The following is a 19999-nucleotide window of genomic DNA, read 5'->3' on the forward strand; positions in this document are numbered from 1 at the left end:
TTAACTTGCAATAAGGACTTATAAAAAGATTGGCTTTGGTGGAGGAGCCTATTAAGATTGACGGCTCTGAGAACAGCCATGTAAAAAAATCATTTGCGACATGAATAAGGAAGCTGTTGGTCATTCTGTTGAATTAAAAGAGCGGAACGCAAGGCAATATGAATTTAATGCAGAAACGACAAACGTTTTACGCTTCGCCTCGAACGCCTGTCGCCATTCTATTTAAATTTAAGATTCAGCTCGGGAGTGGAATTTTCGCAAGAGTTGTTGTTATTATTAAGACTCGTGGCGAGAGCTCGAGAATTCTAAGTCGAATAGAATTTAAAGCTCGTTTTCGAGTCGAGCAGGAAATGCTCTCCACGTTCGCTTGCGAAAGAAACGCTCTCCCTCTTCCTTTCTGGAAAAATCCAATTATTCCCATTGCGATCGTGAGCTGTCGATTGCCGCACATATCCATCCGTCATATTTTTTTCCCTCAATCATTTCGTCATTGCCCAGCCATCCGGAATAATCTTTTCATGTGTTCTTTGTGATGCTTTTCTCAGCAGGGGATCAATCTGCAAAAGAAAACGTATGTGAATCTATATTTCAGTATTTGGCGTATGTTTTGAAAAACTAAGATTATTTGTGCTGTAATATTACAAAATGCATTTATTTTTAGGGAAACAGAATTTTTTTTTTTTTTTTTTTATTATATAACATAATATAAAGTATTAAAAATATTATATTTTTCTTATTACGCGTTTTCTGTTATAAAATAATACAGAATTGTATTTGAATACATTTCTACCAAAGTGTCTGTCTAATTGTAAGTATAAAAAAATAATAAACTTGTAGAGAGCCGCCAATCACGCCAATCACCGGGCAATGCATCTTCCGATCGAAGTAATCCGCACTTTGTCGCGCTTCTGAGGAAGCATCACGGCGCGTTCCATCGATATCTCCGCAAAAGTTTTCTCTGGCCGCTACCCAAGGCCAAAGCACTCGAAATAATGCGGCAGTAATTCGTGTGGGCGTGCGGCCGGACAGTCAGCTTGGTCGCACTGGTATCCGATGGCAGGTGGACTCACAAGAGGGGTGGTCCCTCCTCTTGCTCTCGTATCGCGTAGACGAGGTAAAGGTCGCTCGCGTGGGCTCGGACCCAGGGCTACGGAATTGGGTTAATCAAACTGCGAAAATCGGGACGTCTCCAAATTAATTGATACACGCGATGCAATCACGCGCTATTCGATCTTGAAGAGAGACGAAACACGGTTGCACATGAAATCATCGAACATTTCTAAAGAGTCCGATGAAAAGTTTAACTTTTTTATTTTCTAAAATAAACCATCGACTGCAGAGTTTGTTTAATATTTTTTTTGTTTTTAAAAATGCATCAAATTATGATATTTTAAAAATATACACTTTAAATCATAAATATAAACGTTTTAAAAATTTGTTAATAAATTTGCAGTCGATATTCCTGTAACAAAAATTCGAGCCATGAATCCCGTCCTTTTTATAACTCTTTCGTTTAATAATGTAACTGAAATAAATTTATTTAACTATTAATCCTTGAATTATGAATATGTATGTGAGACGGTGAGTAAAATCTTATATAATAGAATAGTATGTAATTCGTTATAACTAATTGTTAGAGTACTTCCTATTGGTGTCTTCATTTTATCTATATGTTATTTTGTAATTTAAGGTTCAAAAGCGTCGAGAAAGCGTCCACATTGAGATATCAATCTCGTGCAGCTTCACATACGCAAATGCAATCCTGGCGAATGATCAACGTGTACAAATACAGAAAATAACGTTGACGTAGGCGGGACGACATTTCTCAAACTTGTAAAAACGGTACTGGATCACGACTCACGTAAATGCGTTTGGCAGCCGCATGTGTACGCGTACACGCATGCCGGCGCTTGTCTACGAAGTTGAAGTCCATCAACAATCTTCTAAGACTTTTCAACAACATCAACATCTGTTATGCGAACATAAGATTGCATGTCATTGCAAGATTATTATATCGCGTGCGATATATAAATTTTTTATCACCATTATAATTTTTCTTCATTTGATCGAGATTGTTTTTCACGAAATATTTTATGTTTCTTTCAAGATAGGGTATTATTAAAGGGTATTATTATTAAGGATATTATTAAAAATCAATAATTATTTTAATATTAAATTATCAACTTACATTAATAATTAAATAGTTTATTTTTAAATCTCGATTGAACATTTTTTATTATAATGAATTTAATTGCTATTATTGTGAATCGAGAAAATTTAAATTTAGTGTGCCCAATAATTAAAATTTCCAACATCAAATAATAAAAGGAAAGAGTGCTGGAAAATATTTGATATCAAATTCGTCATGAACCACGTATATGGAAAGACTCGGAATGAATCAACAATATATTCGTCATAAAACGATTTGTCTTAATGTATAACGTGCAGAACGACGACGAATCATCAATTCGAAGTGGGACAAAGCCACGGGTATTAATGGAATTTCCCCGAAAATTGGCTGCCGCTCGGCAATGTCGAGTCTACCAAAAGCAATGCGAGTCTATCCTCTTCGAATATCTTTCCGCCATCTCCTCCCCTTGTTCCTGGGACATTACGCGCATCCTTTGTCTTCGTCTCTGGCTCCTCTTCTCCCTCTCTTTCTCTATCTGCCTTTCGTTCCCGTTTCTTCCGCAACAGGCTCGTTACCGCTCGCTCGCCGCCCGTAAAATCGTATCTCGTGACTGCCAGAAATATGCTCTGAAACCCACCTATCCGTTCGCCTTCACCTATCGGTCCGGTGCCGTTCCCAGGACGACGGAGGAATATCACCCAGCGACAGTAGAGACGATTGAAAATACTCCGTCGCGGACTTCTCTCGTTGGATTTCGAAATCCTCGATGCAGCATCACGTCGCCTCTGGCATGGCTTAGCACCTGTCGCATCGTTCGCCGCCGGCAGTGGAAATAACCGTTGTGCACAGACCGAAGAGTAGCTACGGCCTGAGTAGTACGAATAAACGTGGGCGCGCCAACGTATACTCGTCGCTCGGTCTGACAGTTAAAGGGAAAAAAGCTTGGCTTTTGAATCGTTTTTCTCGATCATCTTTTAAATCTTTAGATAATTTAAGATTCGCTTTGTCCTTTCAGGACAACCAGATATATGTCATTTTCACACATTTTCACATATGTACATTCATTAATATTAATATATATTTTAATATATAATTTTACATATGTACATTTTCATATAATTTTAAAGTATTTTTCGTAACATACAGTACATAAAATTATAAACAATTATAAACCTTTTATTCTAAATTTTGATATAGAATTATTCAAGTGAACTGTAGACATAAGAATTAAAAATATGAAAAGATATTAGAATATAGAATAGAAAGAGATAGAATATTTCTATTAAAAATAGAATTATAATATAATTAAAAATGTTGAAAGTGTTAAAAGAAAGAGCGTTTTTAATTATCAAAAACAAAGATAAGCGAAGCCGGCGCTTGTAATACCTTTTATACGAAAGCCGGCCATTTATATTCATCGCCGTGTCCACGTATTTTCGAGAGAGGGATATTATATAATCCGTAGAGATCTATAGCGACGTCTGCTAGATTACTGTCTATCCTAATCCCGATGTGTTTAGAAAACTAACTGCGAGAATTCTCAGCGGTGTACTGTCGAACGCGTAACGATGAAAAATCAAATAAAAAGAAATGAGATAAAAAGAAATGAATTAACTCCGGGGTTAGCCCCAGACATTTTGGGATTCTCATGGACAGTCTTGATAGTTTCTTGTTCAGAAGTTCTCTCTACGACTATTTCGGTCCATAAGCTGAATCGCGGAAATAGCCTAGCCTAGCCCCTGGCCTAGAGCGTAGGCTTGACCGGCCGTAATAACGGCTTCCTCAAGAAACTTTCGAGACGTCACGTTTTCATCACGTACACGTGGAGGACGTAATAGGAGATTATTTCTTCGTGTCCGAATGTGATTAGTACGATGAGTTTCTTAGTTGGTAACAATAGGTCTGTTTTTTTTTTTTAGCTCTTACACGATTCATCCACGTTGGAGAAAAAAAGAGAAGATGAACAAGAAGTTCAGCTAAAGAGACCTCTTGTTGTTAATTAAAAAACTCATCGCACTAATATTCGAATGCAAAAGAAAATAATTTCCTATTACGTTCTCCACGCTGGAGAACAAAAGGAGAAAATGAATGGTGCGGAAATTCAGTTAAAAAGAACAGGCTTCATATATGTAATCTTAAACGGATGTCCGTGATATATTTATCACATAGTCGACAATCGATAAGTTCCTGAAGATCACGTTGTTCACAAAAATAATCTCGAGTCTGCTACGCGAGTTCGTAAATTTATAAATATTTCGCACATTCATCTTGTTCAACCATCGCTTTCCTCGTCGGATAGAAAGTACTCTATAATCATTCTTTCAGAGATGTTAGACTAAAGTATTCTATTTGCGATGCATGCAGCATAATATGTAGATAGCATGCAATCTGCAGAGAGAGAGAGAGAGAGAGAGAGAGAGAATGAGTTAGTTCATAGCAAAATAAAGAATTTAAGCTGCAAAGAAACCAACAATTTAAATCACTCATTTTCTCACAATCAGACGTTGTTTTTTGATTAAATAAATCGTTTTATCGAAAATCGCTTTAATAAGATTTTAATTTGATAAATGATATTTAATGTCAAAAATTACTAAGCAGAAAATCAATGGATTAAAGAAATTTTACATAAAATTTTCTCTAAAGAAAAATCAATTCGACATTTATCAAGGAATATAAATATTGCTGAAGAAGAAAATAAAACGCTATGGATTAGATATACAAAGAAGTCAAAGTTGATTCTCGGTGTATATTTTTATTATCTCCAGCGTGTGTTTAATCGACAGCAGCCCTTGCCCTCATGTATCTCGAAATATTTCTCCTACCATTGCGTAATAATATATCTTTCGCGTGCTCTTAAAGAAATGAGCCTACTTTGCCCTTTCTGAAGGCTTGAGATATCTTCTGTAAAAACCAATGAAGCACGACACATATATATATACACCCTCCATAGATACCTATATTTATTATTATATAGTTACTATCCGATGATTAGCGTATCAAGAAGCGCAGTCACGTAAAAACACATCTTTTATTATACGAAAATACATTATTAATTAATTGTTTGGTCATAATTTTTAACAAGTGCATATTGAAAAATAAAATAAAAATATTAATACATCAAAAGATATGCTCGTTTATAATGGATTTTCTACAAAATCTGAAAAATATCGAAAAATCTCATAAAATCATAAAATTTGCGAATTAATCTACGACCTCAAAGTGAAATCTATCTCGCATATTCAGACTTTGCTTTTCCGAATGATCTGCCTGTGACAGCACAATGATAACGTCACGACAATGACGTGACCTCGTGTTACTCGCTATCAGAGATCTCGGGAGACCGATAACTCGTTGGTATGGTCGCGCACACTCGTGAGCCCAGCGCCAAGTCCGGCCCCGAACGTAGTCCTTGCGACTATTTTCGCGTTACGTGTTTCGACATGATAGATGAGACTTTTCTGCGTTTCATCGACGTCGCGTCGAGCCGCGCGGTACCTGCCAAAGATTCCCCGGCTTGACGGTGGAGAACGACGAGTAATTTAGGATTGCGAACGATACTTGTCGCGAATGCAGGCGTCAGGGATTTTTTCATGAAAAATTGTGCGCCTATCGATGAAATTCATTTTTGAAGTCCTTTAAAGTCTAATTATTAAGATTAAAGAAATCAATTTTTTTCATCGTGCTTAAGTTATTCCGAGGATTATATACAGATTATGTATTGTGTCTTTTTTTTTACATTCGATATCTATCTACAGCATTTCGAAATTCCTAATATTTATTATACAGTCGCACATACATTATCTTAATATAAGTTTAAAAATTTAGGAAAAATTTCTTTTTCGGTAATAATATTTTTAAATAATTTTTTCTCCATTTTTGTTCTTGAATATATTTTTATTCATGTTTTTATGTTTCAGAAATTGTAAATTTATTTTTAACGTGATTACAATTTTGATAGAACATTTCTAAATTTCGACAAAACTTTTTATGAATATATATGTATATATATTGAAAATTTATTTACTATTTATTGGAAATTACAATATTTTTATTATACTTATTTTATTAAGCGGCGTTTATAAATCGGTGTAAATCTAATCTACTTTATTTTAGAATAAATGAATAAATTATAGAACTTTCTCTTAACAATTGAAAGAGCTGCAAGTTTACTCACTCATGACGTTATGCATTACACAGCAATCGCGACGTTCGTCGAGCCATGACGTTGTTTTTCTTCAAGTTGAACAGAAGCCGACCTCAAAGTGCGGCAGAATCCCTGGGGATGTCAGCACACATATCTCAGTGTAGCCTTCGTTCACCTGCTATTTTTGTTCTATCTAAGCAATTCTTAATGACACATTTGAGTATAAGTATATTAGATCCGTCTGGCAATTTCGAAAAAAATGATAACTTATCTTTTTTGATTTCTTAAATTTAATATATATGTAATATACATATTTATGAAACATTAGAACTTTTAACAAAGTGTTGTAGATATGTACCAGATGCAAAGCCTAGTTTTAGAAATATTTTTAAGGAATCGTAAGCTGTTTAATATGATTCCTTTCAAAAAGTTATTTCTCTTTCAATAAATTTATAATATTTATCTCATTTTTTAGTTGAATAATTTGGAAAAGTTCATCTTTTATACTTTATATTGTTTTTTTTTATATCATCAATAAATGACAAAAATATAATAAAGAATACTTTATTTTATTGTATTATTATTATTATTATTATTATTATTATTATTATTATTATTATTATTATATATTATTATAATACTTTATTTTATTTTATTGAATTCTTACTTATTATCAGAACAAGATTATATCTGTTATAACGGTTGGTGTGCAATTTTGTAGGCGCATAGACAAGATAAATATATATGCCATAGCTGTTATTTATATTACAACTTTTCTCTAGGGACGATCATGTTATGTGTTCTTGGAGTAGTCTCTCATTAGTCTGACTGCTAACATTTATGAAGCATTTTCGCACTCATATATTTGCATACACAACAATAACAGAGACATTAAGTGTTCAATATATATTTAAAAACTTATATGTAATTTTATATTTATCTCGTCATAATTTTCCAAGTAGAAAACATATAATTACATGCACGAAAAGGAATTCTTAACAAATACTAATGTATTAGATTGACCTATATTATGCGTTCCAAAGAAAAATTACAATATACCCAAATAATAAACTTTTTCTTGCTCATTCTTTAACATTTTTCTTATTCGATATTATATCTTATATTATATCTTATAAGAAGACTTGCGCGTGTTATGTATTAAATTAATCGCTTTCTTCGATCGTATATTATATATAAAAGATTCTCTCTTCAGAAAATATGAAATTTATGCTTTCTCAAAATAAATGAACGTATCTTATGAGATAATTTGACTTTCTGATATCGATTTACTTAGAATATTTTACATAAACTTGTCTCAGTATGCAGGAAAATATGCCGAAGATATTACGCGAAGGCGGGGATGCGTCTCGATTCACGCAGACCGCGAAAATGTGGTGACATAAACAAACGCGTGCGTCTCTTATTTTTAACTACTCTCCTCTCCACTGTCTATAAAGATTAAATTAAAACAACCTAAGTGACGTGCATTTCCTAGCCGGTGCCCCGTTCGTTAAAGGGACACATCCATTTCTGACAGTTATGTTGTGTTTTAGACGAGGACAATCACGTAAATTAATAAAGTAAAAGTAATACAGAGCCGATCGCAGATATCGATTCCAAATCATATAAATCATATAATCAATCATATAAATCATATAAATCAATCAAATTTTGATGTAACGCCGATTACATCACTCGCATCAAGTAACATCGAAATTGCATTTGACCGTCGCTGACCACGTGCGTTGACACTATAATGACAAGATGGGGACCAAATGGCTGTTCTTTGAGTGGGGAACGTGTTGAAACCGCGATCACGCTCGCATGGAACATGCATGGGACATGCATCTGCTATCGACATCGTTAACGGCTTTCGACGATTTTGACTGATGCCGGCTCGTAAATTCTTCGAAAAGTTCGATCTCATTTGAGATTCAGATTTTATTTTTTTAATTTAGATTTTGTTTCCTTGTTAATCACGCAAGAATGAATGATTTCAGTAGAAAAAGAAATTCAAACTTTTTATTAAAAAATCAAACAAATTCATTTTTAAAGTATATAATCCTCTGATGTGTTAAAAAAAAAGTGTAATATTAATATGTATTAATATGTATGTTTGACAGCCGATAATCGCAGACGTAATCGTATTAGATTCATATCAGACAAATCCCAGATTAATAAATCAAGCCGCGGCAGCGAGGAATCAATGTATCGCGTGCAGCGCGACGGGACGATAGGAGCTACCCTAGAATTAGCGTGGAACTCGCTCCAATTCAATGACGAGCGAATTCATCAGGGGAATCGCTGGTGACAGATCTCGAGTATTATCTGTTTGGGATGCGCTTTCGGTGCACACGATTGGATGGCGGCAACGATATGCCAGCGGTACGGGATAGATCGACGGTCTATGTAGATGTCGGACTATATTTGGGACGTTGAGCCACGGCTACTTTACTGGCCCAGTTGGCTGTTGATCGGACCCCCGGACCCCCTCTGGCCGACCGATTATTTTTAGTTTAGGTCGCTAGCCGTGCGCTAAGTCCGCCTGTACATCGCACAAATTGCAGGCAGGTAACGAGAAACGACGGCGACAGCGGCGGCGACGGCGACAACACGGACCGCAGCTAAGCGGCCGTGTTTATAATTAGCTCCAATGTTACTCGTTCAAGATTTTACATAAGTAGGACCGATTCTAGAGAGAGAGAGAGAGAGAGAGAGAGAGAGAGAGAGAGAGAGAGAGAGAGAGTTAACCCTGAAAGCAACGTAAGCGGTCGAATCGCTCGGCAATTTCCTCTTTGATCAATCGATACGCTCATCTGAGACTGGATCCAGAGTGAGTGAACACGACAAACATGAGTGATGAAACTTTCACTGAAACAAGGCATTCAATCGTGTTTATTTGTATCAGTTTTACGTGGATCCAACTTAATATAAATAGTAGAAGAGATAAATGGTTTAAAAAATGTAGAGAGAAAATAAAAATACAATAATTTAAATATTTTACATTTACAAAAATAGATAGAATTATATATAGCAAAACACATAAAACAAATATAGAAAATAATTTTATTCTAATGAAAATGTATAATTTTATTCTAATGAACATTTATTAATTAAATTTAATTTAATTAATCATAGTTTTAATTAATCATTTTCAATTTAATTAATCATTTAATAATTTATCATAGTTATACAATTTTCATAATAGCATTATATTAAATATGTCACATTATCATATTTCTTATATATAATTTGTATGATGAAATCTAACTATATTAAATCGATGACAAATCTAAAACAGATTTATAGAATTTAATTCTATCTTCATTCTAATAATAATAATATAATATAAGTATAATACGTATAATACTATACATGTGTATATATGTACATAAAATAATTTATAATTATATGGTATTAACTTAAATTTAGCTTATGATCAAACCATCTAATCTATACAAATCTACGGCCAGGAAGATTAATTACAGTCAATTGCAATTAAGTGTTTCCAATATTAGTTCTGTCCGTTCGCTGCCGCTCATTCGCCGTTCATTCATACCGCGCGTGCAAGAAATCATCGACGTCACGTACACGATGATGGATTACATCACCATCGGCGTCTGCATTACGCGGGGCATGCATTCTTGATTCGGATCTGTCGCTTAATATAGGCCATATGAACTTGATAGACATGCTTGACCGTGGAGACTTCCTAACCGGAAGGAATGCCACATACGTCGTAAGGCAAAGACCCATGATGAATCATATATAAATAAGTAAACAGTACTTCATGTTGACGTCTGTTAATTCCATCTGTCATGCACGAAAATGTACTTAACTTATATCAATTTAAATTTAAATAAATTGCTTTTATATCAGAAAACTTACCAAAAATTACCATAATCTTATTTACAAATCTTCGCTTATTAGTAAATTGCGTGTGCACGAACTTAGATTTCTTAAATATTTTCTTGGAAAAAATTTAACGGGTAACTAACTTTGAAAGCTTTCGATCATAAAAATCTCACTGATAAGAGTTTATGAGAAATAGAATGCCTCGTATACATCACGAAAATCTATTTTCCAAGTGTTAATGATATAGAACCATTAGAGCGCTATTAGAACATACAGACAAGCGGATGTGCAAATTTAATGCATACGGTCTGGATAGTTTAGCAGCAAGAGTAATCGCCCGAAACGAAAGAACGAAAGTGGTTCAGTTTCTGGTCCAGTCACCCGCGTTTGAGGCTTTTCTCGTTCATATGCCAAGTAAATTATGGAGCAGTATATAGCGTGAGTGTTGAGAGAGAGAGAGAAAGAGAGAGAGAGAGAGAGAGAGAGAGAGAGAGAGAGAGAGAAAGAGAGAGTACTGGTAACGATACAGAGAAATATAAACTCGTTGAAGTAAAATAACGAAGGAAATGAACAAACAAATTCATCCAATTTACAAAGCTCATTTAATTCAAACTACTGAACTACACTCAAATGCTAATTCTTATATAACTTTATATTAAAATAATATAATATAATTTTATATTTTAAATAATTTTCTACTATTCATAAATATGCAATAAATTTCTCGAAAAAAGTATAAGTTTTAGAAATAATCATAAAAATGAGAAAGACTTTTAAGGTTTTTTTAATCAAAGATGATATAAAATTGCTAATTTTATTTTGTTTAAATCAAAATGTTTTGTTATAATTTTGTTATAATTTACGCTTCTCTATATTGTCCTAAGATTAATCTTCGAAATGCAATGTAAATTTTTTATTCTTTAAATTGACGGTAGCGCTGAGGTTATATCCTCTTCTAAACTCTCACGACAGTAATTTCCGGATGCTGATGACGTCGTTAGATGTTGAAAACGTCTTCAACAGTTATAGAGCTCTTCTGTTCAGTGCTAGAGGAAAGACGTGAATTGCTCTTTGATAATATCTCATAAATTTGGTGAATGCGATTCTGCTGATGATTTAAAATTATTTCAGTGATCTTCCTTTAGAAACATGTCAGATGAAATATGAAGATACGGTCATTTAGTATTTATCTTTGTGTCTTTGGAGACTATTGCAATGAGATACGTATACTTGATGTGATTTAATGTGGTATCTTTATGAAGAATCGTAGCATTCATGCCCTTAATTAATAAAGCTCTTTTAACGTCCGATTAAATTTTTATTAAGACAGTCTTTAAAAGTTTTATAATTATTTATTTGAATATTTATCGTAATTGTAATTATAACATATTATTAATTTCTCTATGCCGAGTGTTAAAAATTAATACGCTTTAAAAATTAATACGCTTAAAAATATTTTATTCAGGAAAAATCGAAATCTATTATTTAAAAAGGAAGAGGCCTTCATTACAATCTCATTATAAAATTCATATAAAATTTCTTTCAGTTTGTATATAATAAGTTTAGTCTATGATATTATTTTCAATGATAATATCGATATTCTTCATTTTTATCTGGTATATTTGGTCCCAATTTATTAAAATATAAATAGATATATTTTATCAACAAAATTATTAAATGGCAATTATTCATGCATGTATCGAATCGACGGGAACATATGATCAAGATGAACGGCAGTCGCTTCATTAGTCTGTCAATATTTGAACTCATTTTACGTTTTGATTGATCGCCTGTTTCATGACAGGTGGCTTCATCACGGCTGTTTAGCAGTTCATTTATAAAAATCGTTATAAATAAATAGAACACTCTGTGCCGTCATCGACGCGTGTGCCCCGTAATACTCTTCGACTCTCTTCCTCTCTTTTTCTTTCATACATATATTTAGATTGACTCCTCTAAAATACGTTAACGGCGAATAAAGTTCGCCGAAATACGTGTTTGGCCTGATAAACTATTATTATAAACGAAATTTTCGATCATATTGTCACTATAAAACTGGTGTGGTCTCTAGATCATTAAAAGAAAGTACAATACAACAACGAGAATTTAATAAAAAGCGAAAAAATTAATGTTAATTATTTTTCTACGCTCTTTTCATGTACACAGGACGTGACATGTATACAAAGTATAAAAGATTACTAACTTTTTGAATCATTGATTTTTAAATAAATTTACATTCGAAATTTTATAAAAAAAAAAATTGACTGAAAAGCGTCTCTTTCAGAAAAGTATTCCTGAATTAAACTTTCTATTTTTATTCGTTAACTCATTCGAAATAACCATTCTCGCGTTGCACTTGTAAGGTGTACTAGCTTCTTCCGGGTTGATTAATCCACCGCACAGGATGGTCCAAGACACATCGAGCATGAAGAAACGTCTCTAGTCTAATGATGCTCCAAAACATCGCTATACCTCGGACCGGTTTTACGTAAGACTTTGAGTTTTGGCTAAAAATAACTCTACGCTTTGAACCGCCGGTCAGAGTAAGCGACGAAGTAACAACGTCTATTTTCGTTTGCTATAATGAGAAAATGCTGATAGCGCGGATGTTTCATGGGGACGACCGTTTAACTGGTCCCGACAGTTCGGTTTTTCGACAGGCCGGAGCGGCGATCGTGTTGCGGATTCAAGGACCGCTGTCCGTCATCTTTATGGCGCGCACGCCTGCTTTCTTTATCCAGCGCGCGATGAACGTATATTTATTTAATCTCGATAGGTGCTTACACACACATGTCTCAGACTGCATTATAATCGATAAGAATGTATTTCTTGCTCAGCAATTCGTTATTATACACATACAGAAAAAAACGGTTTTGTTATCTGAAAATTTAGACACAGATTTGAAAATAATTTGGTTAGGTCAACAAAATAATTATGCAGGATACTTAAACATAGTAATAATATTACAAAAATTTATTATATGCTGGCAATCAATTTGAAAATCCTACATAATTATTTTGACGATCCAATAAAATTACATATTTTCGGATGTTTGAAATTTTTAGCAAAATTATTCTCTTTGTATAGACTGAAAAAGCATATGGAAAAAAACATCTTACATGTAATAGAATAATATAAGATTTAATATTTGAAAGTACACTCCGGTGAATTCAAAAGTTCCTTTAAATTTGTCTATTGATGAAGTATCTACATTTTTTAATATTATCGATAAGCATAAAGGAAATTACAGATAGAATAGTTTAATGTAAATTATGGATAAGTATTATTTGTACAAGCTATTATTTGTTACAATGGTTAACTTTGTTATAATTTACAATTAAATTGCAAATTAGAAGGAATAACATCGATCAAAATTTGATGTTAATATATACTGATTATACGACCCAATATTGAGAAAACAGACTTGTCTCTGCAAGTATTTTCAGAACCCTGTTACCGAAACGTAATCGCTAACACCGCACATCCATTGATGTATTTAAAACAAACGTATTTGAGGCACTAACTTTCGCGATAAAGCGTATATGGTATCGACATGTTTATCCAGTGCCCAGAACTGCCGATTGCCTCATCTTTGAAGTATACTGCGACGAAGAGATCTTCTGAGAAAGCATCCGCCTTTATGACACACTTTTTCGCACTTATCTCCAATGTCCTGAGCGATCTATTCTCATCTTCTTCTTTCGCAATGAAAGGTTTTGAAGATTTAACGCGTGTCAATCCGTTATTAATTACAAACTCTCTCTCCTCTTATCGTGGAACAGGCAACAGATATATATTCTTTTCATAATTATTTATTAGTTATATTATTTGAATAAAAATATGAACGTTTTTTTATCATCAGACAGATTACATATTTTAACCGTTAAGTACTTGACTTGTACATATAATTTCCTCGTTTCTTACATCAATTACATTATCAAGTACGTTATACAAATCATGATAAATATATGAACATCAATGACATATCTTTATTAGAAATCCTTGTATTTTGCGATAATTAATCTTTTTGCAATCTTGAATGAGACTTAGATAGTTTGAGCTAAGCAATTTCGTGCGGCAAGCATATCCTGACGCTGTCATTAAAGGGCGAAATTGAGACGGTATTTTGCTACTAATACCCCGTATGGTACATTGTCTCGTCGTGTTATATTGCAGCTTCGTGCAGCAATTCCGTGCAACGCGATACCAGCGAGGTATGCACGAGATAATCAGAGGAGGACTTGGCAAATTCGTCGAGGTGCACGCGGCGTGAGGACGAAACGCACTTGGATATTAAATGGTATTTGGGATTCAAGAAACAGGACGTTGACCCGACTCTTTCACCCGCAACCTCTTTCGCGCCTCTCAAGATGTGCTTATACACTTGGACCACGATGCATTATTACTGGCCGTGGAACACAATAACTGTTTCGTTCATAAAATAAGTATGTTTTCTCGACGTAAAATTATGAAATGTACTTTATAATTTCAACCATTAACTTTTGAACACGTTTTCTGATAATCCAACATCAATTTCAATAGATCAACAGTTTTCTTTTTTTTAAATTAATTTAAAAGATTGAAATTTTTTTCAATTTTTATATTATTTGTGTGAAATTTTATAACAAATAACATTCTGAAAAATGGGAAAAATTGTATATCAAATTGCATAAACGCAATAATATGAATGATCTGGAAAAAAGCGCATATTGGAAAACATGCAAATTGCGTATTGGAAAATATGCTTGTGTTGTGTCTCTGTTGAGTATATATATATATATATATATATATATATATATATATATGTGTGTATATACGCGTGTGTAGAGATTAAAAAAAAGATATTGATTAAAGGATATTAGATAAAAGGATACTAATATTTAAAAGTTTAAAGTACACAAAGTGAATAGCGATGCCGAGAAAAGATCGATGCTCGTGATGAGAAACCTTGATCGCGTTAACACGAAAGATGAAAATGGGACAGCCGAAGAACAAATTTCTCGGCAGTGCTCGTGGTGGATTGTCCTCGAAGATCTGCTTGATATCGCTTTTGGATATCCGCCAGTCGACTATTTTCGTTCTTGAAGAAAACGCGAGCCTTGTATAATTCTAATAAGAATAATGCTCGAGATCGAAGCAAAGTTACATATTTATAGTTGAACGCAATCATGTTCTAAAAAACATTTGACCGTTTTATCAATTTTTATATTTTTCATTTGATTCTTGAAACTCTAACTACAATGGAATAATAGAGGTGAGGATTTTTAGCTTCTGTATGAATAATATTTTTTAAGAATTATAAATTCACAACTATTGTCACTTAGAATACTTAGCTAGGTATTTGCTATTTTAGTAAATAATTAATGATTAATGATAATTAATGATACTTCTCAAAAATAGAGGAAATAAGATATTTTAAAATAAAAATGTCAGCAATGACATTTTGTAGCGTTTATTTGAAACGTTTGCATAATATTATTCTTTAAGTATAAGTAAAAAGTTGCAAATTGGATCACAAATTCTTAAAGAAAACTTTTCTACACGTAATTATTTATCCTGTCGCATCTATCTGTCTACTCATCCATCTATTCTACAAATGTTCTATTACTCTAAGAGAAAAGAAAAACGTCCCACCCTTGTTATCTTAAGAAAAGGGAAAACATTCCATTATCCTTCGTTTATTAGATCTACCCATCAATAAGTATACGATGTACGAAGAACCGAAGAACCGAAGAACCGAAGAACCGAAGAAAAAATTATTTCGAGATTACAAATTTCTTCCTAGTTGTTTTCTTTATGATGAACTAGGGAACTATTTTTCTCCATTAAATCAGCATGTCACACACGCGAAATGATCGAAATACGGCATTTCTTCATGTAACGTTTGGATCAAGCGGCACTATCTTTCCTTCTCTCTTTTTTCCTTGCATCCCTCTTCCTCCTTCAGCTCTTCGAATTCGAAGGTTAAACGTAAAAAAGCGACGATGAAATTCGCGACAGCAGCCGGGGCCACTGGCTTCCGGCCAGAGTTAGGCTTTCGTCGTCTCACCACCAGGTAGCGACGGCTACGGACTATTTAAACGAATTTCGCGGTCGTTCGGCGCTTCGTTTTATTCAACGCAGGCGTTGCCCCCTTTTGAATGTCTGTTTATTTCGTTTCCCTTTTGCCGTCGCGCAAACGACTCTCCTACACGTCGCAGAGGGCCCAGTCAAAAGTGGCGCATCAACGAACGACGATGCGCACCGAGGAGTAGTAGATCGAAAAAAACGGGAGAGAAAGAGAAAGAGAGAGCAGTGTGAAAGATTTAACGGGGGTGGTCCACACCCCCCCCTCCCCCGCAGCGATTCCAAGTGCGAAAGTTGAAGACAGAAGCATTGGTAAGTCCCCCCGCCGCGCAACCCCATAGTGTGCAGTTGCATAGTGTTCTGCATAGTGTGACCACGCGCAGTGACAAAGTCTCCGTTTCCGGAGTGGAGAATTTGGGAGGGAGGGAACGCAAGTGTAGTGACGAAGAAGCCAAGAAGGATTACCCGTGAAGAATTATTCGTGATCAATTCTAATTATCATGAATAACCTTTCTAATTCGTTGAAGAGTCGAGTTGCATTGGAGAACACAGCTCTATAGTGAAAATTACAAAAAATTATAAAATTTCACGCGTCGACATCGAGTCGATGATGAATCGCGAAATTCAATAAATGCGATAGTGATTAGTAAAAAGTTGCTCTTGTCTTTACTTTAGAATGGCGGCGATTTGATTGAAATAATTAATTAAATCAGAAGTGTCTCCATAAAGTGTTACTCTGTCTCAGTTGTTATGGAATTTTATTCTGATATTAATTTTAGAATATTTTCTTCGTCATGCAATATTCAGAAATTTAAGAATTGCTGATGTAACTTATTTCTTTAAATCATAAAATATACTTAAATATATAAAATATAAAATTATATGAATAACAAATGTAAAAATCATACAATTTATAAAGAAATATGTTTTTATGTTTTCATTATAAATCGTGTGATTTTTACATGTGTTATTCATATTCAGTTTTTATTACTTTTCTTATAATGCTAAATGGAGACATAATTCTTTTTAAATGAATAAAGTTTTTAAATGGCTATTCGTTACGAAAATCGTTTTATTCGTTCTCAGAATTCTTTTAGAAAAGTGCAAGGCTATTTCAATAAAGGAAAATATTATAATGAAAGTATCTGATTGCTAGAAGGAAAGATAATTCACATTAATTACATTGACGTAATTGTTTATGTTGAAGTAATTATAATATTACAATATATTAGAGAGATTCTTTTTTTAATGATATTAATATCGCATTTGGAATATGCAAAAATAGAATAAATTAAATAAAAAAATATGTTTCTGCCGTTATTAAAAGATTAATACTATAAAAAAGATTTCACTTTTTTACAATGTTAAACAAAAATTCTTATTGTGTAATTAAAATTAAATTTAAACCAGTGGCATGAGTTTCAATTTTGATGCGTTTATATATGTATCACAATATAGGTATGCGGTTGCATAATAAATGCTTGCCAAGCGAAATTCGTGGATTAAAAGCGTGTCGTTTCGCAGAAAATAAAAAATTTTAACGCGCTGTAATGCTCGCATAAAAATTTCGCGCATATATAAAGGAACTTGGCATGCATTGAGAAAGTCAATAAAAATGCCGTAAAATCAATAATCTTGATAATCTTGATCAAGCGTAAAATCCTGTAAAACCTTTTCGGCTTTTCGTATCAGTACAACAGTGCGTATTACGCGACCTATAATAACTAGAGCCAAGAATTCATTTTAGTTTTTGTAGGTCACCGCCACATCCGAGCGCGGTCGTATAAAACAATTTTCGCAAATTGAGAAATTATCTCGAGCCGACGTCACGGGTAATTTGTGCAATCCTAAACTATAATTAAACGTCATTATAAAAGAACCAGTAAATTAAGCGCTGAAAAGTATATTTAATTAAAATAAATTCATGCATTAATGAAAAGTAACGTGTGCCTGTACATTCAGTTTATTATGCTTTAAACTTTGGTATTACTAAACGGGCAGTTTTAATATTTTAAATCCGGCAAACTTAACGCTGAGTGCTAAATATTTTTTTCATGCTGCACGGTTAAGTATCACCTATTTTTTTTTCTCTTATATTTTTTGAATCCTCCGAGTAATTTCTGGCCGCTTGTTATGTGTGACGCTATTTATAAAAATTTCAAAGGCATTCTATTATCTTTGGCGATGGGTCCGCGGCAGAAATACGTGATGGATGATTTCATGTCGTGCGAGAAAACGCGTTAATGCGTGCACCGATGGTCGAGTATCGAAACGTGCATTTATCCGCATTCATATTACCACATGGTACCACGTCACAATAGCATAGGTATATGAATATTGCATCACTAATATTAGAGGAAGTCATCTGTCGAATAGATCAAGTCAATATTATAGTTAACTTTTCCATAAAGCAGTTACGCTCTTCTCATTTGAAAAACTTGAATTCATTAAAATAATTTTCTGACGAATCCATAAATGCGCTAAAAGTCCCTGTAAAAGCGCTTTCAATTAATTTCATAAAGAATTTTAATTTTATTAGCGAATCACACAATGGCGCATAACCGATCGATCCGAATAGCAAGAAACTGACTTGAGCAAGAAACTTGTTTAAGAATATAACAATTTCTGAAACTAACATGTGCATTTTTAATATTTCCGAAACATTTGTTTCACTCTAAAATGATCATGCTTTACTTAATCGTTTAAATAGTTTACGAAGTATCATCAGTAGCTAGACTCATGACTTTGTATACAAACGAGAGAATATCAATTTCTCTCGAGAATGAACAATCCAACAGAGCAGATTACCTCATTTCGCATATCTATGTGAGGCATTCGTCACATATAACGGCGACCTCTACTTGTTTGCCAACAAGCGCTCTACGTTTCTTATCCTTATGGCCCGTCCAACATGTTGCATCTCGTCTTCAAATAGATTCCACCAGTCCACTCACTCAAATCGTGACTACAGGGTTGCTTCTCCCAGCTGTGCTTTTCGCGCTTTCTGTGCTTAAAATGGAACAAATGTATGCTCGTGTCTCAACGGGAAATCTAGCCCTTGTTATGTAAAGGAGTTCTGTAAAGCATAATTTATTTAAATTTCAAACAGTAAATATATCTCTTTTTATCACATACTCCTTTAAGGTCGAAATTGTCTCATGAAATTTAAAAAATATTTTAATTATTTAAATATATTTATTTTCAGTTAAAAGCATTAATTTATGCTGTTATATTATGCATTTCAAGTAGAGAAGTCAGATTTATAAATATTTTTGCACTTTATCAATTTTAATTTTATAAATCCATTAATTTAATATTTTAATTTATAAGTTAAAGTGGATATTTCATTTTTCGACAATTTAAATTAAAATTTAAAACATTAATATTTTAATATTTTCCATTAATATTTTAAAAGAGGAAATTCATGTATTTTCTACGACTAATTATATAAAAGCAATATATAATCACTGACAGTCAGTTCTATACATCGAAGAAAAATTCAAGAAAAATAAAATTCAGTTTCGGTCTGCGATATCTAAAAAAGAGAACGCCTTTTTGATGAAATTTTTCGCTTAAATAATTAATGTGGAGGTAAACAGGTGACGAGGAGTTCACGTTTCACAATTAAGCCGAAGAAACATTTCCCCGAGAACGATCTTATCAGAAAATGCATTTTTGTATCGAAAAGAATCGAAAAGCTACCCTAAGAATCGCGTCATCCTTGGCAGGACACGCGCGGGACTGGCGGACGTCGCGCGGTGGAGGAAGAAGAGGCAATGCCGAGGATCGGGAGAGCGGCACAG

At 33.7% G+C, this 19999-nt stretch overlaps 1 protein-coding gene across 1 annotated transcript in view; it reads left to right on the plus strand.

The window, feature by feature from the left end:
- Window positions 1–16235: 16235 nt before the first annotated feature.
- The window catches only part of SERCA (ATPase sarcoplasmic/endoplasmic reticulum Ca2+ transporting SERCA), a 42168-nt gene continuing 38404 nt past the window's right edge, over window positions 16236–19999 (plus strand). The window contains exon 1 of the mRNA XM_089079808.1: window positions 16236–16508. The gene's annotated coding sequence lies outside the window, so the exon portion shown is untranslated. The remainder of the gene's footprint in view (window positions 16509–19999) is intronic.

This window comes from Pogonomyrmex barbatus, unplaced genomic scaffold, assembly GCF_055798465.1.
Source record: "Pogonomyrmex barbatus isolate J1 unplaced genomic scaffold, ASM5579846v1 scaffold3, whole genome shotgun sequence".
NCBI lineage: Eukaryota > Metazoa > Arthropoda > Insecta > Hymenoptera > Formicidae > Pogonomyrmex > Pogonomyrmex barbatus.